The sequence below is a fragment of the Heliconius melpomene genome, chromosome 4 (genome assembly GCF_056956725.1).
Source record: "Heliconius melpomene rosina isolate 202511_hmr_F chromosome 4, ASM5695672v1, whole genome shotgun sequence".
NCBI classification, from domain to species: domain Eukaryota; kingdom Metazoa; phylum Arthropoda; class Insecta; order Lepidoptera; family Nymphalidae; genus Heliconius; species Heliconius melpomene.
Genome location: NC_140392.1, coordinates 1,814,817 through 1,829,216, shown reverse-complemented (window position 1 = coordinate 1,829,216; position 14,400 = coordinate 1,814,817). Strand labels below are relative to the sequence as shown.

Genomic DNA, 14,400 nt, shown 5'->3' with positions numbered 1-14,400 from the left:
TAGAAACAACAGACAGACACGAAAAGCGACTTTGTTTTATAAGATATAGGAAGTGGAAATTTTATCAAATTGTAACCGAAGAGAAGAAGAAGAAGAAATAGCCACTAAGATTTAAAAAACACAAACAAAAATATAAAATATTTATCTATAGCGAATTCTAATATAAAAATAAATCTATATAAATGAATTTGGCTGTTCTCGTCGCCACGCCATGGCGCCTTTAGTGCGTTGAAGTAGAAACACTGACTCAGATCTAACCAACCAAACCTTAATATGTAATATATATATATATATATTACAATTTTATAAATGTTTTTTTTTTTTCAGCCTCATGCTGTATTTCGTATGTAGCAGAGTAGGCCGAGGGAACCTTGTCTTAAGAAACTCCGCTCCCCACTGCCCGCGGAATTCTAGAGGCATTTCGTATTGAGTGGCGGAACTTAACGCTGCGTTGCGCTTCGACACGAGAGCGGAGATTTTTTTTAATCGTATCTTTTTTTTAGCTTCACGCTCTAATATACAAAGACAGTTGAGAAAACTGTCATTAAGACACTTCATTGCCCTGTTTTCCGATTAATTTTTGAATGCGGAACTGAACGCCGCGACTTGCCCGCTACTTAACATGAAATGCTTTCAGAATTCGGCGAAAAGGGGGAACGAAAACATCTTAATGAGAACGGAGTATCTTAACACTAGATTCTCTGCTTTCCTCTGCCAAACCTGTTATACATTTTTCAACAAAAATACCATACCCCAAATATTAATAATAGTTAAACGCGTTAACAAATAGAATTAATCGATTAATTAATTCAATTCGAATCATATTAAACCATTTGCGCCACCGTCGAGCGATACATCCGTTAGAGGTTGACGATTTCCGGTTGATGGTGGATGAGGCGCTACAGCAGTGTAGGCACCCTCGTAATGAGTACTTCCGGTGATAATTTGTGATTGAAATTGGTTTTGGTCTTAGGGATTTTTGTTATTTGTTATTATGGTTTTTTGGTAACATATAATAAAAATAACGTACCGGTATTTGAGCCCAATCTTATTAGGCGGTATGCAAAATACGTGGCAAAACTCAACGCTAGACTTTTGTCTTGATATCAGAGCGAAGATATGAAAATATTAACTAATATTATCGAACCCACAACCACCTAGTTACTGCGTCACTACGGCTTCAGTAAATACAGTATTTCATACCATTAAATCTGCAAACTTATCTTACACAATTATGCAAATGTTTAATTTAAAATATTGAAGCTGATTGTCTCCAAATTAGGAACTTATTATCATTTTGATGTCGTTCCTACATAATAATCTCTGATGGTTCTGGAAATTGGAATAAATTACGTTATAATTGGAGGGTGGTTCTTTTTACCTGTCCCCGTGAACTTTTATACTGGTAATTTTAACGTGAGCTCCTTGATTCCATTAGATTGGTGGCGCGGTTTAATGAAATTAGTATTTTAATAATGCTTTTAAGTTTATGTATATAAAATTTGATTATTTTTTTAGGTATATTTTTGAGGAGGTATTGGCAAGTCGAAATATGAGGTTGATATGTTATTTATATTATTATTTTTACTTCCAGCTCCAATTCGTAAGGAACCAATATGCTCAACGAACTAAATAACATACCAAATTTTAGCGTTACACTCCAGGGATTTAGATGAAACCTTACAGAAATAACATGGCTTAAGATGGAACTTTACAGAAATAAAGGGATTTTATATAATTTGTCTATAATATAGCAATAAGTTTAAGCGGGCGAAGCCGCCTTTGGGTAACTGGTACTTACCACCGTATATGGGAAAAGTAGCAAAGAAACTAGAAAGTGTAAGGTATTTCTTTACCAGCCGACACCGTGCTACGTTACTGACATGTACAATTTTACAAATTTCAACTTTCTCAAGGAAACTGACATCCACGATATAACGTTGAACATTCACAAATTTCGTTTCACATACAAAATGTAGCGAAAACGTTCTGTATTCAGTATTTCACAACATTTAGGAAGTATGTCGTAATTGCTTCCAAAGCGCGTCCTCCTTTCAGAGATACGCCCGTCTTTCTTTAGGCACCGGAAAAAAATTTTTAGATCATGTTGAGCTTTCAAAATAGTCTAAAATAAGCAGTATTTTTGGTTCTGTAACCATTTTACAGGTAGCGAGTGGAAGATTTTTGGAAAAAAATGCCTATAGAACAGTTCTTAAGAGAGTTGTGGCCTAGATGCTTTGAATATCAAAAGATCGTACATCTAAACGACGTAGCTCACTATTTGACTGGTGTTCGTCTTAGAGGTTGTATTTAAGATATTTTTTTTATTTTAATATCATTCTATATAAAAATTTGTATTTATATTTTTGTATTTATTAGTGTTTTAGTTTTTCTTCACGACGTCTTCAAATTGTAGTAAATAAAGTTTAAGGAAGAAATTACTTTCTCCGTCTAAATAAAACTTTCTATTCCCACATAAATTATGAAGTAAATACTTCCCTCCCTTCACTTTCGCTTCCTTTCCACACTTCCCGCCTAGTTCTTGAGGCATTGCGTGTTGAATGGCGAAACTCAACACCCGAATTAACCCTGTTACCAGGGCGAAAAAATAAAAATATTATATTAAATATTTAATTTCCTTGAGTGGAAATCGAACCCATCTACCAAAATTACATTTGTGAGATGACAATATAACAAAATTTCTTTCATTGCAGATTTTTTCTGTCAGGCAATCTTTTTCTTACATATTATAGATAACGGTAAAAGTGATGAGAACCGACACCTACACATGGCTGTATTTTAAAGAGCCTAACTATAAAAATAAAAGTGGCTCTCTAGGGTGGTACATTTTCTTTTATTTTTCATTGCAACACTGTGCACGATCCTATTTAATAGCTTATTAAAGGAGGTGACAAGATAGCCTAGTTTATATTTAAATTTTCAATATTTTATAGTATTCTTTAAATTGCAGTATTTACACATATGTGTACTAATAAAGGAAATACTAAGTTCGCTTTACGTTTTCTGTAAGATTAAAAAGATGTATAGAAACATTATAATTATATACAAATAAATAATGAAATATTGATATGTGGAAGGACATTCGAGTTAATGTTTTTTATTAAAAAAATATAATTTATATTAAGACTTATATTTACCGCTTAAACATAATCCCCACTGGAACTTGAACTTACAAGCACTTTAAGTATTTAGATTCATTCTTACTACTCTCTCTCTAAATATATCTCTACAATTTTCACATAGATTCTAATTTAGAAATTCATTACCTACTAAAATTACTAAGACGCTTCATTTACTACTTTCCGCACAATCTTAAAGAAATGGTTTGATGAGTAGTATAGTTCATCACAACACTCCATCTCATCACAGCAAGAAAGGAAATAAGAATAATTTACATGCAATCATCCTCCTAAATAGGAACAGAACCCAGAACTGTCGCCATACCACTACGGCTTCATATATCGGTTTCCACAAACATTATTGACGTACGACATTAATATTTTTATGAGCTACTCAAGAGATGTTCCCATTAAAAGAAATGAGTTCTATTGATTTTCCGTAACACGAGTAAGAGTATATTATTATTTTTGCTGCTTAAGCTTTATTTGTTTGTTTAAGTGTCTTACTTACCCATTAAAAATACATTTTCATTTATGTTTATGCAATACAATATTATTTTCTTTGCCAATTACGCTGTAGTGGCACAGTGGGTGTATTTGACTGTTAATTTGTGATTGTGGGTTCGATTTCTATTGAAAAGAAGTATTATATTTAGGTAATTTATATATTTTCTGTTTTGATGAAAGAAAATGTGGCGTTGAGTTTCACTATTGAACACGTAAAGCCTCGAAATCGGCGAAAAGCAGAGAGCAGTGTGTCTTAAAACTAGGTTCCCTTTACCTACTTTATAAGTGTGAAAAATGAAAACGGCATCTCAAGACCGATCTCAGACCTATGTTTGTAAATGAGGGCTTCAGAAGTCAAAACTTACTTTTCTATAAAACCTCCATCATATAAACATTGCATAAATATTTGGATATGTAAATGAAATAACACATTTACATCCATTTACAAGAGAGGCTTTTCATTTTAATACCAGCTTTATATATGTAACTAAAATTTTATTCCCAACTAAAAAGCAGTTTTGTATGCACGCGTATAAAAGAAATACCTATTTTATGATCAAACATCAAAGTTTTAGTGGAGTCTAAAGGTTTATGTAAGAGAAGTTCATAAGAGGTTTTATATCTGAATTAGGTGTATATTCAAATTCATGTACTTGTTGTTCTTTTTTTTTGTATTTTCTTCTTCTTTGTTTTAGTTTAATGCTGTATCCCGTATATCCATAGGGTAAGTATAAGGAGCCTTGTATTAACATACTCCTCCCCCCAATTTCTGCCGAATTATGGAGGAATTGCGTGTTGAGTGGCGGGACTCAACGCCGCATTATGCTTTATAGCTTACTGTGATATCATTCTTCATATTAGGACCTTTTATAGAATTTATATGCTGAGTAATGAAATTCAAAAACTACTACTACTATAATTTTTATATAAATATTATGTATGAAAAAAATCACAAATATTTCCTAGACTAATATTACTATTTTACTATAAAATATATACAAGAGGGATTGATAAAACAATAATCCCTAAGTAAAGTATCAAAAGTGAGAAATTTCAAATGATTTTGAACTACTAAGAAGTGTAGTTTTATTTACAAACAAGTAAGTTTTTAAGGGAATCTGGGAAACTAGTATAATGACGTCTTCACATAATCTATATATATAAAATCGAAAGGTCACTCACTCATCACGAAATCTCAGAAACTACATGTGCTAGGAATCTCAAATTTTGCATAGGAGTTACTTATAGAACGTAGGTGCTCGCTAAGACGGGAATTTGCAATATTCGACTTCTAAGGGGTTGTTTTTGGGGTCGAAAGTTTGTATGAAACTTCGTTACTACAAATGCTAGAAGTCTCAAATTTTGCATAGACGTCACTAGGACGTAGTCATGGAGACATAAATTAATAATAACATAATTCACGCGGGTGAAACCGCGAGAGGGCCGCTAGTATATGTATAAATACAACACGTCTTATTATACTCAATGCTCGTACACGCTAAGAAACTTTTAAGTAGAAGCTTCTATAGTTCAAAGGCAAATCTTAAACAAAGACATAGAATAGATATAAGAAGGAAAGTTTAAAGTAATAATAGTTTTGTTTATAACTTAGCTTTTTGAGTATGAAACGGTAAAACTTTTTCGATATAACAAATTAATATTTTAGTGTCGAGATAGCAGAGTTTTGAGGTTATCTCAAAAGATTTTTGTTAGCTTGGATTTTATTTTTCTTGCTATGTAAAATTTTGAAATAATTTTAACTTCACTCTGTATCCCGCACACAGCAAGGTAGGTAGAGGGAACCTAGTGGTAAGACATTCCGATATATTTTTAATAATGATATTTTTAACAATTAGTCTGCTCTGATTTCTTTACAAATGAACGGCCATAGTAATATTAAGAAAGTACCACGCAATTACGTAGTAAAGTAGAGAAAGGAAGTATCATAATAGGAATTGAGTGTCCTAATACTAGGTTCCCAGGTTCCCTTGCCCATATTGCAGTGCGAAGGAACAGCAAACTGTTTAATCTTTTTTATTTATATTAGTAATATTGCTTACTTCAAAATCTCCAAGCTTTATAAAGAAACAAAAAAATGTTTACTATTATATAAACAATCTAATATAACAAAAATAAAAATTCCAAATATATATAATCTAGAAAAAAGAACTTTAAATTCAATCCAGGGAAGCAATATTTAATCTTCGATCGAATTCGATGCGGGTGACATAGACCCGGAGTGTTAGTATGTATTTGCTGTAGTCGTTTCTGTAAGTCTCGAGCACTTTTATAGCCCCTATATCCTTTTTCATGAATCAAAATATAAAAAATGTATAGAAATTTCTCTTATATTATAGTTAACGTTTATACAGTTATTTCATTTTAGTTATTAGACAAAACACGACGTTGAATTCCGCTATTTCTTGAAAAATGGGCGGAATGTGGGGGACGAAATGCTCTAGGTTCCCTTTTTCTACCCTGCTTAATGCTAGACACGGCAAAAATATTATTTTAATTCTCTAATTGTAATTGACTGCTAAAATATAAAAAAAAACTTGTTACCTAATGTTACCTAATATTATAATTTCAAATCACATCGATAGTTTTCTCTACACTCTCCATTTATAATGATGACGATGTTTTTTTTTTAAATGAGAATAGAAAAAATTATCTACTATTAACCCTTACTGCTTACAATGAAGCACTTTTATACAAAATATTAATAAAATATTCATGGCACTTAAGAATATTAGCTAATCATAAATTTTTATAATAGGTGGCTCCATGTATTTTATTGTTTTTTATTTTGTAGAGCACTTTGGCGTATTTTTTTGTTTACAAGCAGTTATTTTTTATTTTAATACTTTTCTTGTTATGCATATTACAGCATTCTAGCATTTATACTAAATGTATAAAATCTACGAATCTTAGTCTATGAATATCACTTAAGAATAATATAAAATGAACTTCCTAGAGTACGAATTTCTCAATCCAAATCAAGGTACTGACAACAAGACCCGATTAATTAACATGCAAATGAACTTGTAGCCTAGCTTAGTATTTGGAGAAACTTAGATCTTGGTCTTATTTCGATTACTATGTAAATATATGTATATCCTTGTAAGGAAAATAATAATCCGTTTGTTTATATTATTGTAGGAATATTTTAATTATTAATCGTTTTTAATGGATATTATGTTAGAATACAGAAAGCAATTATAAAATTTAATACCAAAAAATCATTTTAAGACTTTTAAGGAGAATTTTTCATTGACTTCTATGCATGAAACAAACATATTATGAATTTTTAAATACAATTAAAAAGCTTTCGTTGATCTTAAACTATTGACTTGATAAACAATTAACATACATTTTCTCTACATTAACTTTCCTTTCATTTTATTTTAATTTCGATTGTCGGTTCATATCGAAGTAATATATACTTCGATATGAACCACGATGAGCTTTAAGAAAAATATTATAGTGAGCTTACAACAGAGTAATTAATGAGCCTTGCATAATTTGTAGGGCGTTGTACTCGAGTATTTTCCTTTTACAAGTATTAAAGATGATCTACCGCAGTGGTAGGGTGGGTGTTCATTATGCGTTGGATGTAGTGGGTTCGTTTTTTTATTATGTTTTAAATAGTTTTTTAAATGTAAATATATTGTGATTATTATAAATTGTGAAGATAAATGTAATTTTTTTATTTATGTGTCAAATTAAGTATTTTTTATGTAAACTATATATGTTATTTGCATATATTTTCTTATAATGTCCAAATTAATATTGAGAAGTAATATTAATACTTCTCAATAGTAATGTGATACAACATTTTTGTTATGAAATTGAAAGGTCGAGCAAAATCTTCTAAGTACGAACCAATTTATTTGCTTAGATACGACTTGACACAGCTTTTTCGTCGGTTTCATAACACAAACAACGAACTTTCACTCGTTATTTTTTAAGATATCAACTTTGATTACATTTACGATACAAAAATTGTAACATATATTTTATTAAATATTAATTCTAAATTTATGACTGAAATCATGAAATGATTTTTATATATATATTTTTAAGTTAGTATGAGTATTCGGTGGGTACGTTAAATGAAGTACTTACAATGTAGCGCAAAGGGGACACATAGCCGAGAGCGCACGAGTGCTCGCCCGCCGCCCGGCCGCGCCGCCGCGCTACCGCATGGCGCCAAGCCGCCAGCCCGCGCGTCCACGGCTCCGGCCGCCTCTCGGTCCACGTAACGCCACGCCGAACAGTCCGACTGTCGAAAATATCCACAAATCACCAACTAACCAGAGCGGCCGGAACGCGCGCCGGACCTCCACGGCCCTCAATTATGTATGGGGGACTTCGGCACGCGCTCTGTCGCATTGCAGGAGACGAGCTCGCATCGCTCGAGCCGCTCTCTACGTCTCATTTTACATTTTATATTCGGAATCGCTATCGATTCGGATACTCACATTAGCATGCCAGCGTCGGCCTCTCGGTTATCAACTAGCGTTAACGTAAACGGTCGCGTACATTGTGTCAGGTGGCCGTCACATGCGGGCGCGGGCGCGGGCGGGTGGGCCGGCCCGGCTGAGCGGCTGCCGGGCCGCTGCCTCCGCCGAGAGCGGCGTCGCTTGCTAAATGAGGCGTCCGGGGCGCGAGCGTCGCACGACACGCGCGTTCGGCACTGCAAGCCGCCACTGAGGAGGGGCGGCCCGGGCGCGCTGCCCCGCCGCCCCGCCGCCCCCGCCGCCCCGCCGCCCGCGCGCACCCCCTGCCGCCCTGCCGCCATGTGTCCCGAGACCTGCAGAGGGTTGTCGCTACGCATGCTTCTACGACAACCTTTAAACGAGATTATGTGTTGTAGCTTTATTTGAAATAACTATGCTTGTAACATCGACAGCCATTTACATAACAAATTGATTAATAACTACCTTACAATTAAACAAATTTTCTTATTAGTTATTTATAACTACATCACGTAATCTCCAATTTTTGTAATATATGATTTTTTTAGTTATACAAATTTAATTTAACTGAAAAATAAGTGAGCCTACTGAAAAAGCGTTAAGACAGCCCTTAAGTCCCGAGCGCCGCCGAAGCCTGCCGAGAGCGAGCGAGCGCCGCGACGCCGAGCGCGGCCGAGCGCGCGCGACCGGCGCCGCCCAGTCGATAAGGCCGTCTCCACCGAACAAAGACACTAACCTATAATAATTACATTTAATTGTGAATAAATGGACGATTTCCTTCATTAATTACTACAATAGTACACTCTACGTTATATATACGGGAAATATAAGTATAGTTTAATACAAGAAATGTCAGTTTCATTCCGCACAGTCACGTAAGGAGCACGTGCTGAAATTCTGCCGTAATTGTACGCCACATTCAACAGCTTGGGTCGCGTAAACTAAATTGCGATGAAAAGTAAAAACTGTATTATAATTCGTTTCAATCGGTTTTTCTTTTTTTGGATGTTGTCTTTTATATTATTTTCAGGTTTTTTAGTGTTTGTTTCTTTTATTTATAATTGTACTTAGATATACCAATATTTATTAATCTATATGTATGTATGTATACTGAAGACCGTCATGGCGCATCGGCTCAACGTCTGATTGTAAAGCCGAAGCGAAGCGAATTCAATTCCCACTTGGGGGGGAATATTTTTTCTGTTTTGTATTTATACCCTCTGGTACAAAGACATGGTATGGTCTCAAAAACTGAGCGACATCACTAACTCTTAGGTGACCTTCGCCTATATAAGAACATATCTTCAGCTCTTATAAGAGTAAGCTGAGTGTACCTTATTTTCACTTTCAACTTATGATTTACACGTACATAAAATTTACGTTATTAATGATAACATTATCTAATCTAAAAAATATAGCTTTATTTAAAACCTACAATCTCAGGCACTGCAATAGAGGCCATCGTAGCGCTTTGTCTATCCGTAACCACGGACTACTGTAAAGCGTTCGCTACGTCGAGTTACCAAAAATGTATGATAATAAATACGAGTATACGCGAATCATGCGGTTATAGAGTTTCCTTGTAAGAGGGAAGCTGTTTTCTTATTGTCTTTATGGATTTTTTTATTGTTATTATGTTTTTTCTTAACACTAGGTTTCATCTATTTACCCAGCTCTACGGGAAAAAGCGTGACGAAAAAGAAAGTAAACCATAACTTTCATATATAACCCGGCACATTGTTTTAAAATTCATCCTTTAACTCTTTTAAAATATTGTTAGACATTTATTAACCAGATAAGGCTTACCTTTGACTACAGCTTTGTATAACCGTACAGTATTTTAATTAAGCCTACATATCCGAAGTTCATGAAATATAATTTTATTAAAATTCATCGGGCAACCGCCGTCGTCACCGCACGTCATGTCAGCCTACAAAAGGCTCGGATGGATATTCTTGGTAAGGATTTATAAATATCGTTTGATATCCTAAAAATTTCCTCTGCCCTCAACCACGGTGAAAATCGCTTGAATTAATTCGCTTATCCAAAATCATGACAATAAATTGGAGTTCATGAAATGAATTTAGAGGCTAATCGTAGCGCAGGGGCACAAGTGTAGACTGTAGCGAGACAGGTTGTTGGTTCCTTTCCTACTCGAGGAAATGAGGTAACCAGGTGAAGTGCAGGAACGCAGTGTTTTAACATTAGATTTTCAAGTTTTCTCCACCTACCCTATCCTGCTATGAGCGGGAAAGAGCGTGGAGCTTAAAATGAGATCTCATAACACACATGCTACATTGCGTAGCACCGTGCTACGAGCTCCGTAGCAATGGTATGCACGACAGTAAAATTAATATTTTTAACATTTTTAAAGTGCTATTCCACACTCAGGAAAGAAATATACTTTTTAGAAAACTTTTTAGATAAAGAGAAAATGGAAATAATTATTAGTCGCTTTTACATTAGGAGACTGTACCGCTACGCGATGTACAGCGTCTCTTTCTCTAAAACATTTTTATTTTTTTTTATTTTTTTATATATATTTTCTCTAGTAAAAAAAAAAAATTAAGACACGAACGGACATTCCGTTCTCTTTTTTATACGAAACCACTAATACAATTAAATTAAAGGTGTACCAAATACAATATACTAGAAAAGTAAAAAAATAATAATAAAAAAAAACAAATAAAAAGAACAATTAAAGAACCACGCACAGAACAATCCACAACTAATCCCGACAAATCATTCTTAACCAGCTGTTTATTGCCAATTTGATATTAATTAGCACATACGATTTTAACCTCTATTTCAAAAGGAGAAAGACATATTTTCCTTTGATCGAATTAACGAATGAGGGTACACACTGTTGGTACTCCAAACGTAATATCCCGCTGACACTGACAAGGCAATATCCACAGCTTAACTACTGATGTTTTGGCCGAACGGTGTTTGCTGTAAATCATTTCTGATCGCTGTTGTTGGACCACATATCAATCAAATCGATCGATACATTTATGGAATACTTTTCGGGGATTTCCTCATATTTGTAATAGTTGGATTCAATGCTCTCTGCTATTAAAATGAGTGTTTTTCTAAATTCGTTCTCGTTTTTGCCAAAAATTGATTCCCACTCGGGATCATGAAATAATCGAAATTTTCATTTCCTCGCTTTGGCCGTTTTACGTTTATAGCGCATCATTAACGCCTAAAATTACACTATGAGTATATTGGGAACATATGTAATGTAAAAAGTAATTAAAAAAATATTTAATATTTTAAGTAAATTGCTAGTGATAACGTAACAAAGTTCCAGTCTAAATCAATTCAGTGATTCTCGAAGATATAATATCTTAAGCCAAGAGCCTCTCTGCTGACAATTTGATTTACAATTAAGCTCGGATCGGAACGGCAATGTTCTTTATTTTAAGTCAATATTGCTTCACTGAAATGTATAATGTAATAAACAATAAAAAAATATATATTTATAAATATCATATGAAATAAGTTTGTTATTTACTTAAAAAAATAGATGGCCGTCGTGGCACAGTGGGCCAGCGTAAAGCACTTTGCTCTCTTTGCTCTCTCTGTAAAGTAGGAACGAGGCAAGTGTGAATCGGGCTCGCCTGCCGAAGGTTCCTTATAATTAGTGCAACATAAAAAAACGAATAAAAATGTATTGGAACATGCATATTTTGAATTTCAACTCGATATCTCCAAGCGTTCCTGAAGTTCCAAGGCTCTTGACAGATAGACAGACAAACGGAAGGACAGCCAAGCGATCTTATAAGGGTTACTTTTTTCTCTTTAAAAGGTACGGAACCTTAAAAACAAGCCAAGTACGAATTCCACACGCGCATAATGATTTCTTTGTTGTTTAGGAGACGTTGAATATTTAATGTATTATTTTTTAGCAGGATCAGTAATACGTCATCTGTGAAAATTTCAACTGTCGTCTGCAACCAGGTTATCAGGATGTATAACGGTTCGTGATATACAACCTGGTAAACATCTGTGACGGACAGATTCTTAGTAACATCCTCATCTTAGTTTTACGTTTAGAGTACGGAACCCTAAAAAGCTTGAAACTCTTATATTTATATATACCTATATGTTTATATAGTACCGGCCAACAAGTAATCTAAATACAAAATATACTCTTGAATTTATCGTTCTCTACTTAATATGTATCAGAATCAAATGGTTTTCGGTGGTCCTGCATACATTATGCGACCGCTTAGACTTAGCCACCTCCGTCATAGAGTACCGCAACTCATTTAGATTCATTGACGTGTACGTATACAGTTTGTTTTTAGATAGGAAACCTACACTAAGCTATTTTAACGAAATATTAATTATATTTTAGATTACAGCAGGGTAGGCAGAGGGAACCTAGTGGTTCCCTATTTTCCGCCGAATTCTGAAGGCATTGCGTTGAGTACAACACAAATCTCCGCTTTGCCTCGACACCATAGCGAAGAAATTGAAAGTAATTCAATTATGAAATATTACTAAATAAATTTAAATAAATATTTAGTGTCCTCGAGTGGGGATCGAACCGACAACCATTTACAGTCTCACACTTGTGTCCCTTCACCATGAATATTCATGATTTTTTTCTACAAATTTCAACGAGTCACTCGTCGTTTCCTCGCTTTAGTATACAAAACACAGCGTTAAGTTCCGCCACTTAACACGCAATATCTGAAAAATTTATGAAAAGTATGGAATTAATTAATTAATTGCAGTATTAAGATTACTCTATATTGCTCGATTACTGAGTTTTAATAATATTAGAAACTTTCAACACCAATAATATTTCTAATACTTAACTTTAATCTGTTATTTCCAATTATATCCAATCACTATCGATATCTGAGCAATATAATCGATACAAGCCTGACTTCTTTAACATGAAACACTAATTAACAAATAGGGTGACCATATAGACCATATATAGAACCAAGAAAATTTTTATTAATGTTACAGAAATTCTACAGAACTTTGTGATCAGTCACTTTACTCACTGCGGCTTGTCTTATGGAATTTGAATCGTATATCAGAGTTATGAAAAATTTTTTACGTATTTTTTTACTTATTTTACGCTAGAAAATATAATATGATACCGTCGCAGCGCCACCGTGTCTGACAATAGGCGCGGCTATATCAAATTTTCAATGCCTAGCTTGGTCTGAACAAATCGCAGGGTTGAGGTCCGCCACTCAACACATAATATCTCCTCTAACATTTTGAATGTTATTTTTACATTTTAAATTTTGTAATCACTAAATAAATTCAAATCCACACATCAGTGGATGAATGACTGATCATCGCTTAAGCACTGTGTTATATCCTAAAGTATTTGTATCATTTTTAACATCTAAATTCATAACCACACCAACCAACCATACTATTACTTCGGTTTTGGCAAAAATTTCATATCCATTCAATAGTCAAACCGGGTTTAGTTAACCTTTTTGAAACTGTCAAATACCGAGAGTTGTGTAGGTTCACCATAAATATTGTATTTCTTATTTAATTCAATATAATATTTAAAGAAGTATTTTTCAAAGATTTTTAATGTTTAATGTATGTTATAAATTTTGACTTTGTTGTCAAGAGATTTAACACTTAAATCATAATTAAAATATTTACATAGAAAGAAAAATATATGCTACATATAAACATAATAATTATATACATACTTAGTTTTTTTTTCTTTAAATGTATAAATGAAATGGTTAGGTTTCCACCATCCAAAACACAATGTCTTGAAATTGAATAATTATGCCTACTCTCACACTACATACTACAAAATGTATTATTTTCATTTTTCCTGCTGACACAAAACAAAGGCTGGAACATGTTATATGAAAAAGGGAGCATTTTTCCTCCTTAAGAAAAAAATATAAAACAATCAAAAACATTGAAATATTTAATTACGAGTAAGTGGAAAATTTAAAATCAATTTTGAATACAAATTCCAAATAACCCATCCAAATCAAGTTAGCCCTCTCAATAATGTCAAACACTGACGATTTACTATTGTGACCATGATGTTTGACGAAAATTTAATTACTCGCGCTTGTTGAGTATTGCTCACTATTTGTTGACTGCAATGCATTGAAATAAGGGACATGTGCTTAATGGTCCGATTGTAATGGTGATTTGTAGCGCATATACTATTATTATATTATAGCGGAATTCAACTATAATTTATACTATGTGAATAATTTTAACGTAACTAGGTACTCGTATATATATATATTTATCCTTGA

At 33.7% G+C, this 14,400-nt stretch overlaps 1 protein-coding gene across 2 annotated transcripts in view; it reads right to left on the bottom strand.

The window, feature by feature from the left end:
• The window catches only part of nAChRalpha1 (nicotinic acetylcholine receptor alpha1), a 201,845-nt gene extending 193,951 nt beyond the window's left edge, over positions 1 to 7,894 (bottom strand). The window contains exon 1 of one of the 2 annotated variants that reach the window (XM_085208097.1): positions 7,773 to 7,894. The gene's annotated coding sequence lies outside the window, so the exon portion shown is untranslated. The remainder of the gene's footprint in view (positions 1 to 7,772) is intronic. The other variant, XM_085208096.1, reaches the window with a different exon arrangement.
• Positions 7,895 to 14,400: the final 6,506 nt, after the last annotated feature.